General features: G+C 35.9%; 1 protein-coding gene across 1 annotated transcript in view; it reads left to right on the forward strand.

Moving 5' to 3' along the window:
- Positions 1–16,516, forward strand: part of RBMS3 (RNA binding motif single stranded interacting protein 3) — a 570,468-nt gene that overhangs the window by 167,367 nt on the left and 386,585 nt on the right. The gene's annotated exons all lie outside the window — the stretch shown is intronic.

Here is a 16,516-nt window from a genome sequence, read left to right on the forward strand (position 1 = left end):
TCTTTGATAAATTGTGTACTAAAAAAATCGTTCATTGTCATACTGAGGAGAACTGATTGTTGAATGATAGAGATGTCTGATCTTTGCCAGGAAGTGAGTTTAAATGAAGTGTACCTTGTCTATATTGCTAGAATTTCACTTTGGCCTTCATATAGAGCATTTTCCTAAATAGTAATTTCCTAGATATTGGTAACTTTCAATAATTTGTTATTTTATGTAGAATAAGTAGCATCAAACCTTCTGTCTGGAATTATAATGCATTTTTATATCTAAGAAAATAAATGGACTCGCTTATAATAGTTTTGTGTCCTAATTGTGGGGGTGGTGATAAGAATATACATGTGATGAAGTGATATAGAACTATATACATATATTGTACCAGAGTGAATTTCCTGGTTATGATATTGTCCCGTATTCATGCTAGATGTAACCCTCCGAAAAACAGGATGAAGGGTCCTTGGATTTCTTTCTGTATTGTCTTTGCAACTTCCTATAAATCTACAATTGTTTATAATAAAAAGTTTAAAAAATTATATATAACTTTTGGCTTCTTGGTAGATATTTACTTCAAAATAATGTTCACTTTGGATTTTTTCATATGAAACCTGTTTTCAAGTATTTTTTTTTTCTGATTAATACATGTAGTACTGAAATTGTGTATCTCCAGATTCTCAAAATTTTAGGTATAATAGTGAACAGAACTTGAGACCCTGATGTCATGGATCTATGCTATATTCATGGATACACTTACAGTTAACTATTCCCAGAAGAGCTGACTGATACAATGATAAACTAATCAAATTTTCAGTCACTTAAATTTTGTTATGATGGCTAACATTCTCTGATAGTGATTTTCGATTCTAGCCTGAGAGAACAACAGTTAGAATATTTTCTTCTTTCATCCTCAGAAGTCTTGTGGCAAGCCGATATACCCTGGATCTGTTACCCATTTTTGCGAGTCATTTCCCATACAGATTACTTTGGTGGGCTCATTGTCCTTTATAACATGCGAATTGTTATTCAAGGCAGTATAAATTAGAATTTGAATTCTTTCATCTGTGTAATTTATTCCTCGTCAGGATTATGCCTGGAAGCTTTGGATTTGGTCATGAACTAAGATTGATGAAGTTAATATTTTTAATTAATAAGGAAATTATGTGCATGTCTTGGTTTAAAGGTCACTTGGCAAAGAGTCAATAGCAATTTATGAAACAACTTCCTGTACCCAGAAAAACAAATGATAAAATATAGCTGTTAGGTAATGAAAAGTATGTAACTTGAATTTGGACTGAAAGCAATGCCAGCTGGCAATCAAATTATTAGAAAAATGCTTATGAAAAATTGATATTGGAATATATTTCATCTATTCTATTGGTAAACTCCTGAATTTTAGAAGTTACTAGATTTTACCAGTTTAGAAATAATCTCTATTGTTTTAAATGTTCTCAGAAAATATGTTGCGTTAGTTGGATAAAAACCACCACTAGTACCTTGTAGTTCAACAGTGAAACGAAGTTGACATTGCTTTTATAACTTCTAAGAAACTATTATGAATAGTTTCCCTCTGTTATCTTTTTCTGGACCTACTGGTATGTACAAGGAATCTCTCAGTTTCTCTCTGTCTCTGTCTCTCTCTCTCTCTCTCACACACATACACACACATACACACACACACTATACACACTCTAATCACTTAGTCAGGAGACTATCAAAGGGGAAATATTTTAAAGAGCTTCCAAAATGATTATTCTTTGTAGCTGGCATGCTGGCTGTTGGTCCACCCCAGGGAACACAGTAAGGGGGTTTCAGTTGGAATGTTTAAAGTCATTTTTATTTCTGTACTTGCTCAAAGATTTCTACCTTCTCAGTTGTGCTGCCTATGAAGTAAAGTCTTATTTTCTTTTTCTCGTAAAGTTTGAATTTAAAGCCTAGATCTTTAGATTACATCTGCCTACTGGAAAACTTTCAGCAGTATATGACTGTAATTTAACTATCCAGAAAAAAATAAACAGCCTCACTCTGACGATGGAATGGGACAAGATTGACCACCTGTATTAGCAGATTTCTCACGGAGCTATTGGGTTTTGTAGAAATTTTCCATTGTCCTGGTGATAACTATTATTTATTATCATATAAACCTGCAGTCTACAGGGTGTGTAAAACTTGCACTATATTTTTTGCTATTTAAGTAGCTACAGAATCACCTCCTGTGTCCTTGTTCTTATCAATATTCTACTATGCAGGTTGTGGTGTCACATTTTAATGACTCTAGGATTTTAAAATAAAAATGCTACAAATAATCTAGGTTCCCAATAGCAACCTGGAGCTAACACGAAACTCTCTGTGTGAATAGCTTTATTTAGCTAACTTATTTCAATGTGTGCACATGAAACATCCAACTCATTTTTCAACTAAAAGGAATTAAATAACAAATCATCCAGGAAGTAGTAATTGATGAATAATGAATAACCATTAACACAGACAAACATTATCTGTATACTTGCCAGTCTGCCAAAAAGGGTTTTTCAGGATCAAAGGATATGTTTCTTTTAGGACAACAGATTTTAATATTTTAATAATACATAGTGGTTAAGTGCATAGGTTTGGGGAGAGATGAACTTGGCCTCGAATCCTGGCTCTGGTACCACCTGCCTGTGTGACCTTGGCTAAGTAATTTAAATAGCTCTGAAACTCTCTAATAATAACCATTAGGTTACAGGATTGACATGAGAATTTTTAAAAAATGCATGAAAAGTTGAGCTCAGTGCCTAGATTATAGTAAAAATTCCATGAATGTTAATTATTCAATTAATGTCATTATGTATTAAAATCAAATTTGCCACTAAACCCACTATAAGTTCTAACAGAACTTGGCTTCTATCCACAGCGAATCCAGGAAAAGAACAGAACTCTACACCCTCTAACAGAACTTATGGAGGGTTCTGTGTTCTATCAAATTAGTTTCTTGAAAATATATAGTAAGTAACATCAGTAAGCAAACATTTTTATTGACTACTATCTGCCAAGCACTGAACTTGGTATTAGAAAATCAAAACTGAATAAAATCTCCTTTTTATTCTAAATTTTTAACATTCATTCTATCTCCCAGATTCTTACCAACTTTAAGGTATACAAAAGAAAGTTATTGGCCAGGAAATATGTGTCTCTGTAAACATGACAAAAAGAAGAGGTAAAGAAAACTCAGCTGACAATAGCTTTGCTTAGGTACTTATTTCACTGGTGTATAAAAAGGCCCCAGAAAGCCAGTGAAGGCCAAATGCTTTGGGGTGGTATCAGGGACCCGGGGTGCCCTGCTGTCCTTTATCTGCGGCTTTTCTGCCATACATTTATAATGTGGCTTCTATCCACAGTGAATCCAGGAAAAGAGAAAAGAGCCAATGGCTGAAGGAGCAGTGTGGTTGGTCTTGTCCTTTTAAAGGCTTTTCTACAATACCAGCTCAGCAACTTATGCTCACAGCAACTTATGCTCACAGGGTTTTCCTCTTTGCTGCAGGAGAACATGGGATAATGAGTATTTTGGCTTTTTTTTTTTTTTTTTTTGCCTCTATTGTCGAAAAAATTCAGAATAGTTTACACCCTTGGCTATCCAGCCCCCATGACACCATTATTCTCATATGTATGCCTTATGTGACATGTATTAATTCCTTCCCCAGGGGAGCCACTTCAGTGCTTTATCCTGTTTTCAAATCTGTTGATGTCAGAGTCTCCATCAGGCCCTGGCTGCTCCTCATAGCTACGTAACCCATGACTTTAAAAGATCATTTATCTGTCTGAACTTCTACAGTATATAATGGTAAAGAAGCAACAGTATGCATACAAACAAAGAAAAACTACTATTTAGGAAGGGAAAGAATGGGAAACAAACATTAATCACTGATCTCCAATACATATCAAATCCTGCCAGGCTGGAACGGGAATTCTTGCTTTGACAGTGCATTAAGTAACCCCCACGTCTGCCATTCAGAGGATCTTACGTCCCCCTTATTCCCTATGGCCTCAATAAAGCCTTGCTGGAGCGGCTGTTCACATCTGAAAACAGCCTTTCCTGGATATAAATTTAAAGACTTTAGAAAGGCTCTACATATTAAATAGTCACCAGTTACTATCCAGCCGAGTTTTGCATTATCTTAAGCTTAACCTGGGCTTTTTTTTATTTGCTTTCTGTCAATTCCAAACATGAGTAAACATAATATATCTGATTGCAGATGAAAGGTCTGTATAAAAGAAGTTACCTCCTTTCAGGGCCTTTCGATGAGGTTTCAGCATGTCTACTACCGGGACTGCCATGACAGTTCCTAAAGGTGATTCACTTCATGGTGGGATATGAAGAATAAATCAAAGTTGAGTGCTAACAAAAGATACCAAGCATCCAAGGGGATGCCAAGTGCTATGACAGGAATAATATAAAAATATTGTCTCTGCCATGGCAGAGAACTAGATTAGGACCAGAGGAAAGGAATTCTCTCCTATACATCAATGACCTTGACAGTGGTTCTCTTAAAAAAGAAAAAAGCAAAATGAGCAGATCTTTTAAATTAAAATACGAAATGAAAAGTGAAAGTTAATGAATATAAGAAGGCAAATGCTTTAAATTCAAATATATATGTGAGTATATATACATATATATACATACAAGTATGTACACATAATTAATTTATAAAATACATCACCTCAGTGGAACCCTATCAGTTATATTCCAGTAAAAGAATTTTATTTTATTTTATTTAATTAAGGAAGAACCTTTTCCATAAAATATTCTAGAAAAATCTGAAAGGGTGCAACTATACTGGCCCCTTTAAGTCACTTCTTGTCTACTGAAGCACTCTTCTGAATGAACCAGTGTATTCCCGGCTTGATTGGCTAATCTCCTGTGGTCTAAGGCAGTAAGTAGTTTAGCATTCTTAGGTAAGTCAGAGTCAACAGGCTATTTTATGTTCATGTTTCACTACAGTGATGTGGAACCTACTGACAAGTCAGCCGAACATGGGGACTTCTCAAGGGCTCTCAAGGAGAGAAACATTGTTTAAGAGAAAATTGAGTAGGCAGTTAGGGAGATTTTGCTTCCTGAAGCTGGATAGGAAACTTAATCAACACATTATATAATGATAGACAAGTTCTATCAGGGGATTTCATTGTCCCTAGAATATTATCCAGGTCTCTAGACTACAGATCTTATCCCCCTGAGAAAAATTTTGGATGTCAGCAAATGACTATATAGGTATCTGGATCAGAGATCATCATCTGGATCAGAGATACCTATATAGTCATTTGCTTACATCCAAAATTTTCCTCAGGGGGATAAGATCTGTGGTCTAGAATTGAAGCAGGAGTTTCTCCTTCTACTTTCTCAGAAATTTTATGTTGAATACCTGTTATGCACCAGGGTTGTTGTCCATGCTGCAGAATATGACACCTAACCAAAGAAAATGTCATGAAGCTTACATGGGCAAGACAGAAAAGGAATGAAGAACAAAGAGATATATTAGATAGTAAAGAGTGGTTTTAATACAATTAAAGCCGTTTAAAGGTGTAAAACAGGAAATGGAGTCAGCAGTCGAAGATTGGGCAGGGAGTTATTTTGGGTAGAGTGGTCAGAGAAAGCTTCCATGAAGATATGACATGTGAACAGAAATTTAAAGAAACGAGAGCACACTATATATATATTTATTTTGAATAATTTTTAATGGGATGCTATGCTTGGGTTTTGGTATCATTTGCATTCTATACCTTTTCCTCAATAATAGAAGAGTCATTTACATCACTGTAATGTCCTTTTGCTTTTTGTGGGTGTTCTCTGGCAAATCATCCTTGTGATGCATTTTCAGATTATTTTCTTATATAAGCCAAACTCTAATTAATTAAGTAAATGTTTTCTTCTAACACTTAGCTTCTTAAAATCATGTTCTGTTTTACCAGCGAAGGTAAGGATATGACAAGATACCCCACATCACTACTATGGAATGTACTTTAAATAACTATGAATCCACAGAAAAGCAGTTCATGGTTGCTTTGAACATAGTTCATCACTCCTGGGTCACTGATATTATGTAATAAAAACCTTCTATCTCATTTCCTAAAATTAATGTCTGTGTAGTGTGCTCGTGGGGGATACATCTCCAGCAGACGAGCATCTCTAATAAACAGAAGTATTTATTATGTTCCTCATGATTAAAATTTTTGAAGATTTCAGTAAAAACAAAAACTCTTAGTGATTGCTATTTTACTTGCCTAGAAAATATTTGTGAATGTTTGCTTTGTTAACTATGTCAACTTAGCTCAATTTTTTTTTTCCTGATCCTAATGCTGAATGTAGAGATTCAAAACCCAATATTGAAATTGTCAAGGTTGATCTTAATCCTATTCATTACTTATTTGAAGTTTTTAAGCAGAATCCTGTAAAGTTAAATATTTGTATTGGCTTCTATCAAATGATTTCCATAATCTGCCTGTGGGTGCTACTGTATCCTCTTTACTCTGATTGTGGATACATGTCATAATACAATTCCTGCTTTTTTAGCCCTGGACAAAAGCAAAAATCAACCGAATAGTTTAAATTGTGGTCCCCATCAGTTGGCCAGTCACATTTTTATTGAAGGCTACATGGTAGAATACAAGTTCTCTTCAACTTGCCAGAAATCTCAGCGCTTTCATCCTGATTCTCTGAAGGGAGTGTGTCCACAGGCTGATCTCAATCAATAACTCATTTCTTGATGTACTGTTGAGTAACCTAATAATGAACAGTCTTTATTAGTGGCTTTAGTCATTTGTTCTTGGAGTTGAAAGGGAAAGATCCTTACTCCAGTCACCACTGTTATAGATTGAGGGGGACTAATTAAAAGCACCACTTTGTTCCATATAGATTCTGATTTCATTGAAAAAGACAAAGTATGTCAAAATAAGAAAACTACTGATTGTATTACTGGCAGTATAGTATTAGGAAAGTGTGACTTAGTTTTGTGAGGAAAACATGAATCCTTTAATGCTGAAATCCAAATTTTGATCTAGGCAGGCAGTCATAGGGAGTATCAGACAGCTGTGTGCCTTCTGATGGGAGGGTAAGGTGTTGTCTTACTGTGATGCCTAGAAAGAAATAGTGAAGGTGCTCTCTGCTGGCAGATAGATCCCAGGGACAAGGGAGGGGCAGTGAGCCCCACTTGCTGAGTTCTTCCTCTCATACTCACCAGTCAGGGAGTATTGCTTCTTCCATTTGGGGATATTAAGTAAGGGGACTAGTAAGAGAAGGATTAGGAGTGTTACACTGATATTCTTCCCCATGAAAATACAATGAGTGGAAGCTTCCCTGGCCCCAGCTCCTAACCAACCATAATTGCTTTCTGCATTTTATTTTTGTACCAAACCCTACAGAAAATGGTTAGGTAAGTTAGAAGGTTAGAATTGTATGTTTTTTGCGTTATACCAAATGGTTTAACATTCTAACACTGAGAAACATGTTGACTTCTGAGGGGTGTGGGCCACCTTCTGAGTTCACTGCCAGGGTGCTCTGTGACTCTCCTGTTTCTCTTTATTGTATTTATTCTTAAAAAGACAAGGCAGAACACAAAATGATGAATGGAATAAAGGAAATTATATTTGTTTAGCACGTTCTCTATGCTAGTGAATAGGTTAAATGTTGCTATAATTATTATCATACTTAATTCTTACTGGGATCCTGATAGGCAGGTATTATTATCTCAATTAAAGCTGAAGACACAGGAAATGTCTCACATTCACTAAGGGAGCTGATGGCGAACACTGGATTTGAACCCAAACCTACCTGGTTACAAAGCTTTGCTCTTTCCAACAGCGGCTAATGCTGTTCTCTAATCCCTTCAGTGGTGCTTAAGCATTGGTTTTCTAAAGTTGAAAGAACAGTCTGGATAAAATTATTAATACTGTAGACTCCAGAATCTGTTAAGAGATTCAGATTTACCCACTGGAACTTGATGAATCTTTGTTGAATGAAAGACTAGGTAAATGAATGAATAAATAACCAGTGTTGTTTATATTATAATGATTTTTAACTCTATTAAATTATTGGAATCTTACACTAACTTTTGCAGCGATGTTCCTTTAGTTCACTATCCTAACTGGTTATTTTGGGAGGACATACTTCTTAAGCCCACAACCAATACTGCAATGTAATTGTTCCTAATATTCACTGGAACGGGCCAGAATGGACATCTTCGTTTCTTGACGAGGCATTTGCTAGGAATTTAGAAATAAAGTCCCATAGCTTTTCATTTTAGAAGTTTTAAAAATTGGATATATGCTTGCATACATGTACATGAGTGTACACACATCTACCTCCAATAAAAAGATGCTTAAATAGATAAGAAGCCATGATTTTTCATGCAGTTACATGGTAAGTACAAAAAAAGATTCAGCAGCTCCACAGCACATATGCCTTTTTCTAGAAAATAGAACCGGAAGTTCAGTAATAAGCAAATGAGTCTCTGTGATCTCTAGTTTAATATTTAGTACACCATGATCTGTATCACCTGGACGCTTGTGGGACTGATTCACAAATATTTGCAATGGGAAAACAAAACAGAGTGCTGTGAATAAGTTAGCTCCCATACTCACTTTGATTTTCTTTTCCTTCTTGTCTGGGACAGAGTTTTTAACTGCTATTCAAACTACTCAACTCCTCTATGAAATGCAGAGTCTGCTAGCCAGATAAGTAGGTGTTGGCATTCCAACCTCTGCAAGCACATTTTCCCCCTCTCCCTATGTAAGGGCATTCCATACTTAAATAATTCAACTTCGGAAAGAATGATACAATTCTAAGCAAATACAAAATTTCTATCCCTATTGATAGTAATTTTTTGACTTACGCGTGAAAGTGACTTAAGTAATTTTGTGCTTTTGTATGCCTCATTTTTTCATGCTGATGAAGGACTTTTGGCCTACAGGTCCATTTGGGAATCATATTCATATATCAAACACAAACCTTCTTTCCTGGTGTTCATAGTTAAGGTAACTGAACAAAGCTGCTCTCTAAGTCCAGTACAAAATGAATTTTACTCTATTCTAATTTAAAGGTCAATTTCTGATTAGGTGATAGACATTACTAAAATCAACATCATTCAAAAATATAATTCCCATTCCACGAGAAGAATGGCACATTGCTGGGGGCTTTCCAATTTCCATATGTGTCCTTCAGTATCCGGCTTCAGAAGCACTCCCAGTTAGCCACTCACAGAGGAAATATTGTCGCTTTATATGGATAGAGTATTGAAGAAAGTAAGTTTATCATACTGGGGAACATTTGCTGTTCAACACAGTACACAAAAGTCTGTATTCTCAACTCCTGGAAAGTATCTGTTTACTAATGTAAAAGTCATTAAAATTGTCTGCCCAGCTCTGGCTTTTTCTATGTCCCCAAGGAGGACACTTCTAATTTCCTCCATAAAATATGCAAAGACACAGAATAAAACATTTAACACCTAACTTTGAAAAATCAAGATTAACAGCCAGTAGATTCACAGAATTGTTCAATAATTTTATAATCACTGCTAAAATCTTGGAGCAGAATTGAGATTAACATCTCACTACCGTATTATCAATTTGTTTTATAAGGCAAAGTCTAGTTTTTCTAATTCTCTCCTGTTTAACTTCTAGATTGTAAAATAACACACAAATGCACAAATTGTATCATACTGCCAAATGTCGGCATCTTCTATTGCAGTCATTCCTGCTGAGCCACAGATTCATTTACGAAGTTGGTTCTTGGGCAGTGCCTGCGGCTCAAAGGAGTAGGGCACCAGCCCCAATATGCCAAAGGTGGCAGGTTCAAACCCAGCACCAGAAAAAAAAAAAAAAAAAAGCTGAAAAACACTTAAGACGTTGCTTCTTAAAAACTTTTTCTTCATTCTTATTTTTCAATAAAAAGTTTTCTCCCCCTCTTCTTCCTTCAATGCCCATCCTTCAAGAGCTAAAAAGTCAAAGTCTTTAAGAGCAGTAGCCGACACTGTGTATTTTTAAAAGTTTTCTAGAATAATACTAATAGTTAACTGTGTTTGTGAACAACTTGGAGGATGCAAGATGTGCTGTAAAAAGGAACAAAAACCTACAGGGAGAGGGCAAGCTTGGGTGAAGATCGAATAGGGTAAAGTACCGAAACACTGAACTCAGGCACAGAGGGAACTAAGTCAAATGAAGAAGCCTTAGAAAGAAAAATTAACATATTGACAGAACTGAATTCTGTCTCGGTGGTAGCAGGACAGAATAGATACCACAGAAAATCAAATCAGTGTCTTGAAGAACTGATTAAAGAAGCTCTTTCAACATACAGGAATAAAGGTCAAATTTTTAAAAGAATGAGAGAGAATATGATAAACATGGTGAACAGAGAGTAACAAGGTATGTGAGGATACAGAAAATAGAGGTAAAGATATCAATAACCAGAGATCTAAACTGAAGACGTCTTTCCAGAGATAATATGTCCTTTCACCGAGATTGAAAGGACGGACCACATTCTAGGCAACATGGAAAGATGCAAGTCTACAGATATTTAGACATTTTTGTAAAATCATTAAAAATAAAAATGTACAGACATCCATGTAGGGGGTGTTGAGGTGTACTAGGTTAACTGGATAGAAATAAAAATCAGCTTTTGAGTATGTTTACTATAGAGATAAATAATCCAAAGACAGTTGAAATTGTATTTTTAGTCTTCTGAGCAGCCATAGAAAGTCTGTCCTTTTGAAGTACAAAACACTGATCTTCTTAATACCTGAAGTAATTAGCCAGATCAGTAAATACACCAAAATCCAAATACAGTAAATAAGAAAAGGCCTGAGCAGACAAAGCACAGGTGAAAATACACATGGCCACTCACACCATCAGTCATTGTAGGAATGACTAGTAATAAAAGAAATGTAAATAAAAACCAAGAGTTCTTTTCTTGCTCTCAAATTTTCCCTGATTAAAATATACACAAGTGTGATATTTTGGCAAAGTTTGTAATTATTGAAATATGAATTGGTTTGACTTTTCCAAAAATTTCTTTTTTTTAATTGAAACAAATGACAAATTTTATCACGAGTTAATTTTTATGTCCAAGCACAAGGATAATGAAATATATTTTCCATGCCAAATATTATGTACATTAAATAACATTCAGTAGTAACAATGCAGTGCAGGTTTCCTGGGAAGCAGACTCTGTGATCAAAATGGCAATGCAGGAAGTGTATTTATCAGGCAGTGCTGTCTAGATGAGGACCAGTGAGAGTGGAAGAACGAAGCAGGACAGACAGAGCAAGAAGTTGAACTCTATCGAAGTCCCAACAAAAGTCTCAGTTGATCCTTTCAGGAACCTCTGATGTTGGGAAAACCCCTCAAAGATGTCTGAATTGAGGCATTGGCCAGTCTTTGGATATCTGCCGCCCCACAAACATGAACCTTGAATAGGACGACTCTCTTTAGCCATGGGCAATTTCCAGAGAAGAACTCAGCAGAGAGCAGCCCATTACCAATAGTCCCAGTAGCTGAGGGAAGGAATGTTTTAGTCTCAAAAGGGCTGGGGGATTTGTGAGAATCTGGGAAGCACATCATAGCATCAACTACAGATGATCAAAAAGAACAATACGTATTTCATAATTTACAGCAAAGTTCTGCCACAGTCCCAGATACAAGTTAACTTGAAATTATGAAAAGGAAAAATTCTAGCAAGGAAACAAAGAAACCACATAAAATGCCAGCTACTGGAATTATGGAAACTTTTGATGGCAAGAGAGAAAAAATAAACCCAAAGAAAAGGCCTCTAAATAGTGAGGAGAATTATTTCTGGGAATTCTCATTCTTATCTTTCTTTTCAAAGTCTCAAAAAATAGGCAACTAATATTCATAAATAAAAATAGAAGATAATTAACATATTATCAAATTGAATATATTAACAAATTGAATTAAAAGTTATTGTTCAAATAATGTACTTTGGTCAAAATTATATCTAACTTATGTGAGAATTAGAGGAGAGCAGAGAGAGAGAGATGGAAAAAAAAAAAGAAAAGAAAATAAGGACCAAAAATTTCTTTCAGTGTTTGGATTAATTTCTCTCTAGAAAGCTAACTAAAAAAAAAAATCCAAGCTGCACAGTAAGGTCTATTGTAGCATGAATTATAAGTAGGAAAAATTTGAATAACATCAAAGAGCCAAGAACCATCTGCTTTATAGTCTCTGTAGAGTAGTGTTATAGTTGGATAAGTTATGGCAAAGCTATGAACTGCTGCAACTAACAATGTTGTATATATATGTGTGTGTGTGTGTGTGTGTGTATTATGTGTGTGTATATATATACACACATATATTTTTTGTTTGTTTGTTTTGGTTTTTTGTTTTGAGTCATTCTGTTGCGCAGGCTAGAGTGCTGTGCTATCAGCAACCTCAAACTACTGGCCTCAAGCAATCCTCCTTCCTCAGCCTCCTGAGTAGTTGGGACTACAGGTACCCACCATAGCACCCAGCTAATTTTTCTGTTTTTAGTAGAGACAGGGTCTCACTGTTCTCAGGATGGTCTCATACTCCTAAGCTCAAGCGATCCTCCCGTCTTGGCCTCTCAGAGTGCTAGGATTAAGATGCCAGGTGTTAGCTACTGCACCTTGCCAAAAAATGGTATTTTTTGAAGTACATGTAATCTTAAGAAAAAAATGGTCAATGTAGAATATTATAATAATTAGGAATCCATGTACAAAATGATAATACTACTATATATTTTTCTTTTTAAATTGATTTACATTAAAGAGCAAATAAGGAAATATACCAAAAGCTTAACCATAATTATATTAAATACACCCATGTTCTCTAATTTTCTAGAATTAACATTGGCTGGGTTACAATAAAAATGACATCATAATAAAAAGATAATAAATATAATTTATAAAAATTCAGCCAACTGATTATTTAGAAACAAAACCTATCATGTGGTAAGTGCTGGGTTAATAGACTTTCACAGCATAAACAATGATGAACTATCTTTATCGAATGCTAAATCAAACCAATCTCTTTAATTAGAGACAGATTGTGATAACTGAGCTCACCCAAACGATATAACATAATATATAATATGTTTACTGCATTGCGTGTGTAATGAATATTTATAAATATGTAAAAAAAAACATAATTTTTTGAACACTACTGTGTTTTTTTGTTTGCTTATTTGTTTTTTACGACAGAGTCTCATTTGGTCATCCTTGGTAAAGTAACATGGCATCTTAGCTCACAGCAACCTCAAATTCTTTGGCTCAAGTGATCTTCTTGCCTCAGTCTCTCAAGTAGCTGGGACTACAGGTGCCTGCCACAATGCCCAGCTATTTGCCAGCCTCTCTGGCTCAGGCTGGTCTTGAACCTGTAAGCTCAGGCAATCCACCCACCTCAGCCTCCCTAGTGCTGGGATTACAGGTGTGAACCATTGCGCCTGGCCTAAACATTGCTGTTTTTAACCATATATTGCTTAGAATATATAATTCCAATATTTGCTTATAATCCCATCATAAAATTTAAACATAAAAGGCTAATAATTCTATATGCCTCTTCCACAAGATAAAAGTATATTTGACATCTTTGAAATTATGAAATGGAGGACCTTTTTATAGTAGTTTGTTTAAGAAAGCTATGAAGTTTTAAAGGGATGTCTAAGATTAATTGATTAACATTAAGGAATATTATTAAACATGAAATAAATAATGTTAAAGGTTTGAAACTTGTCAGTCTCTATATAGAGACAGAATTTTAATCTGGAAAGGAGCCTAAAGAAATATTCCAGAAATATTTAGAGTGATGGCCTGATATGCCAGGGTCAAAGGGTGAATCTTTATATACTCCAAAAAGTAAAGTACATCTGTTTGCCTTAATAAAATATTGTCAGTATGTCTTAGGGTATTAAAAACAAGACTGTCACCCTATATTATTGTTTAAATGTTTCTCCGTGCAAATAATTTCTAACTGTAAACAAAGTTTAATGTCCTGTACATTAAATATCAGTAATTAAAATACTGAGAGTGAGAAATGATGCTCTGGTCACTTTATTGTTCAATTTAGACTCTCAGGCTGTATTGTCTGATATTGCCCCTTTTAAGATTTGTCTTAAAGTCACCAAGATGAAACAGAAAAGATCGGTAATATCCACAAAGGATGAACATAGGCAGTGAAATCTTGAGTAAGCATTAGGAGGGACCAGGTATGTTCCTATTCCACCTGGGAACTCCGAGTAGCCAGAGAACAAGACTTTAGGAAGGAAGGGATGACACTTGGCATCTCCTTGGACATATTCTGAGAGCTAAGTCCATACCTAAATACTGTGGAGAAATTTCCCAGTGAGTTATTCTGTTTCATGCTTCTCTTATGACGGAGAACGGAGTTCACCCCAACAGACTTTGACTAGTACACTGTTAGCTTTTCTTTTTTACACATTTCCTTTCACTTGAACTTTCTGGCCTTTTCCCATATGCATTTGACAAAAGAATTACAAATAGAGAGTGTTATTATATCTCGGTTGAGGAAATGGTCCATGGAAAAATGTCTGAAATGTTCGATCTAAGCAATCAAGGCTTTCACCTCAGTGTTTGCTGGGACACAGGAAGCCAGCTAATGGCTGATAATGTCCAGGAAATTAGTAACTTGTGCATATGGTAAACACTCCAATCCCAGCCAAATGATTTGTGTAACTGATGGCTGGAGTTCTCGTAGGGACCATTAGCACAGTGGAATAGTAGGGCTTTATTAACCAGACTATGTACTAATTCTGGTTGTTCCCTAGTTGAAGAATTTAACCAAGATACACACTACAGTGGAAAATTGTATATGCAGAAAATCAAGATATTAAAGGCACCAACATTCTATCTTCCAAAAAAAAAAGTTCTTTATTTTACCAAGATTATGTTATTTTTATTTAACCTTGTTAAAATAAAAAAATATTTTAGCAACCTATTTCATGTTATAATTTTCTCAGAACATCAAAATTGGCTTATAATTCTGTAAAATGAATTATGAATGCCTTTTAGATGTGAGAAAGATATTAAATCCAGTGTCACTTTGCTTAATGTCCTGTTCTTATCTGTTAATTTTGTTAGTGATGCTGTAAATTATTTATAACCTATTGCTTGCACTCGCCTGGGACTGTGTGCTTTCATACATTGTCTTATTTAGTCTCTGCTTCCTTTTCCTCCTGCTCCCCTTTCATAGTTAACACTCATGTACCCCTCAGATGACAGTTGAAGAGTCAATTCCTTAGGAAACCTCAGTGACACCTCAATCTAAGTTACCTTCTTTCGCGACCCGTGGGGCCCCTATGGCCCTGGTCTCAGTTACCACAGGAAGGAACCAGGCGAGAGGCGGGTTAGAAGTACAAGTTTGTAGGAGGCCGGCTAGCCCATACTTGCAGGGTAGCCCCGAGCAACCTCTGCACCAGCCTTTTATTGAGACAGAATAATACAGGTGAGGAGAGTAATTAACAATGACTGCATGCTGAAGGCTCAGGCTCTTCTTCCACAAAGAACACCTGCGCAGCATGGCCTGAGGTCCACCCCTCAGCTACAGATCATCTTGCTCAGATGTGGTCTGGCTCTTGGTGTCCCCTACAACCTTTCTCTTTTAAATGTTCTCATAAAACCTTATTGACCTTCATAGAATCTATATTCACAATTTTAATTTAAAATGTATTTGGAAAAATACTGAATTACTGTTGCTCTTTTAGTTGAGGGTATAAAATAAATGCAAAGACCATAACTGTTCCCGTCACCATCGTATAGCTTTAGACCAAGCACAGTGCCGACCAAGCAAGAAGCAAGTCATACTATCTGTTGAACCAAAGAACTCTACGTGGTAGGCATTATGATCCCAGTTTCACAAGGGAAGAAATTAAAACTCAAGAAGTTTCATTTATCCAAAGTCTTGCAGCCAATTGGATGTAGAATCTCACCTCACATCTGACTCCAAAGCCATTATTACTCCAAAACCATTATTACTCCAAAACCTGTAGGAGCTTGGATGATTACGTTCATGAAGCACCTAGATTGGTGCTTGCATACACCAATCATGTGCTTGCATACAACCATACATGATGGAGTTACCTAGAGTTGTACATATAAGGGAACACAGTAGAGATAATGCATTTCATCCGAGATGCTCAAGGATGCTTTCCTGGGGGAAAGTGACACCTGAATTAATGCCTGAAGCATGCTTCATAGCAGTGGTTGTCAACGGCAACATCTAGAAACATTTTTGTTTGGCGAAATGTGCGGGCATTGCTACTGGCATCTATTGGGAAGGTAGAGCCCAGGACTGCTGCCAGACGTCTTACACTGCGTGGGACAGTGCCCTTCCCACCAACAAGATATTATCTGGTAAAATGTCAATAATGTTGGGGTCCAGAAACCATATTTTGGAATGATAATGCCGGGTCGTTGTGTTGTTGTCACTGCATTTTAAAAACTCAGCTTAATTTCTTCGTCCTCATTTATTAGTTTTACCTGATGTCATTGGCAATAGAATTTTTTTT

This window comes from Otolemur garnettii, unplaced genomic scaffold, assembly GCF_000181295.1.
Source record: "Otolemur garnettii isolate 467f Iridium unplaced genomic scaffold, OtoGar3 scaffold00002, whole genome shotgun sequence".
Classification (NCBI taxonomy): domain Eukaryota; kingdom Metazoa; phylum Chordata; class Mammalia; order Primates; family Galagidae; genus Otolemur; species Otolemur garnettii.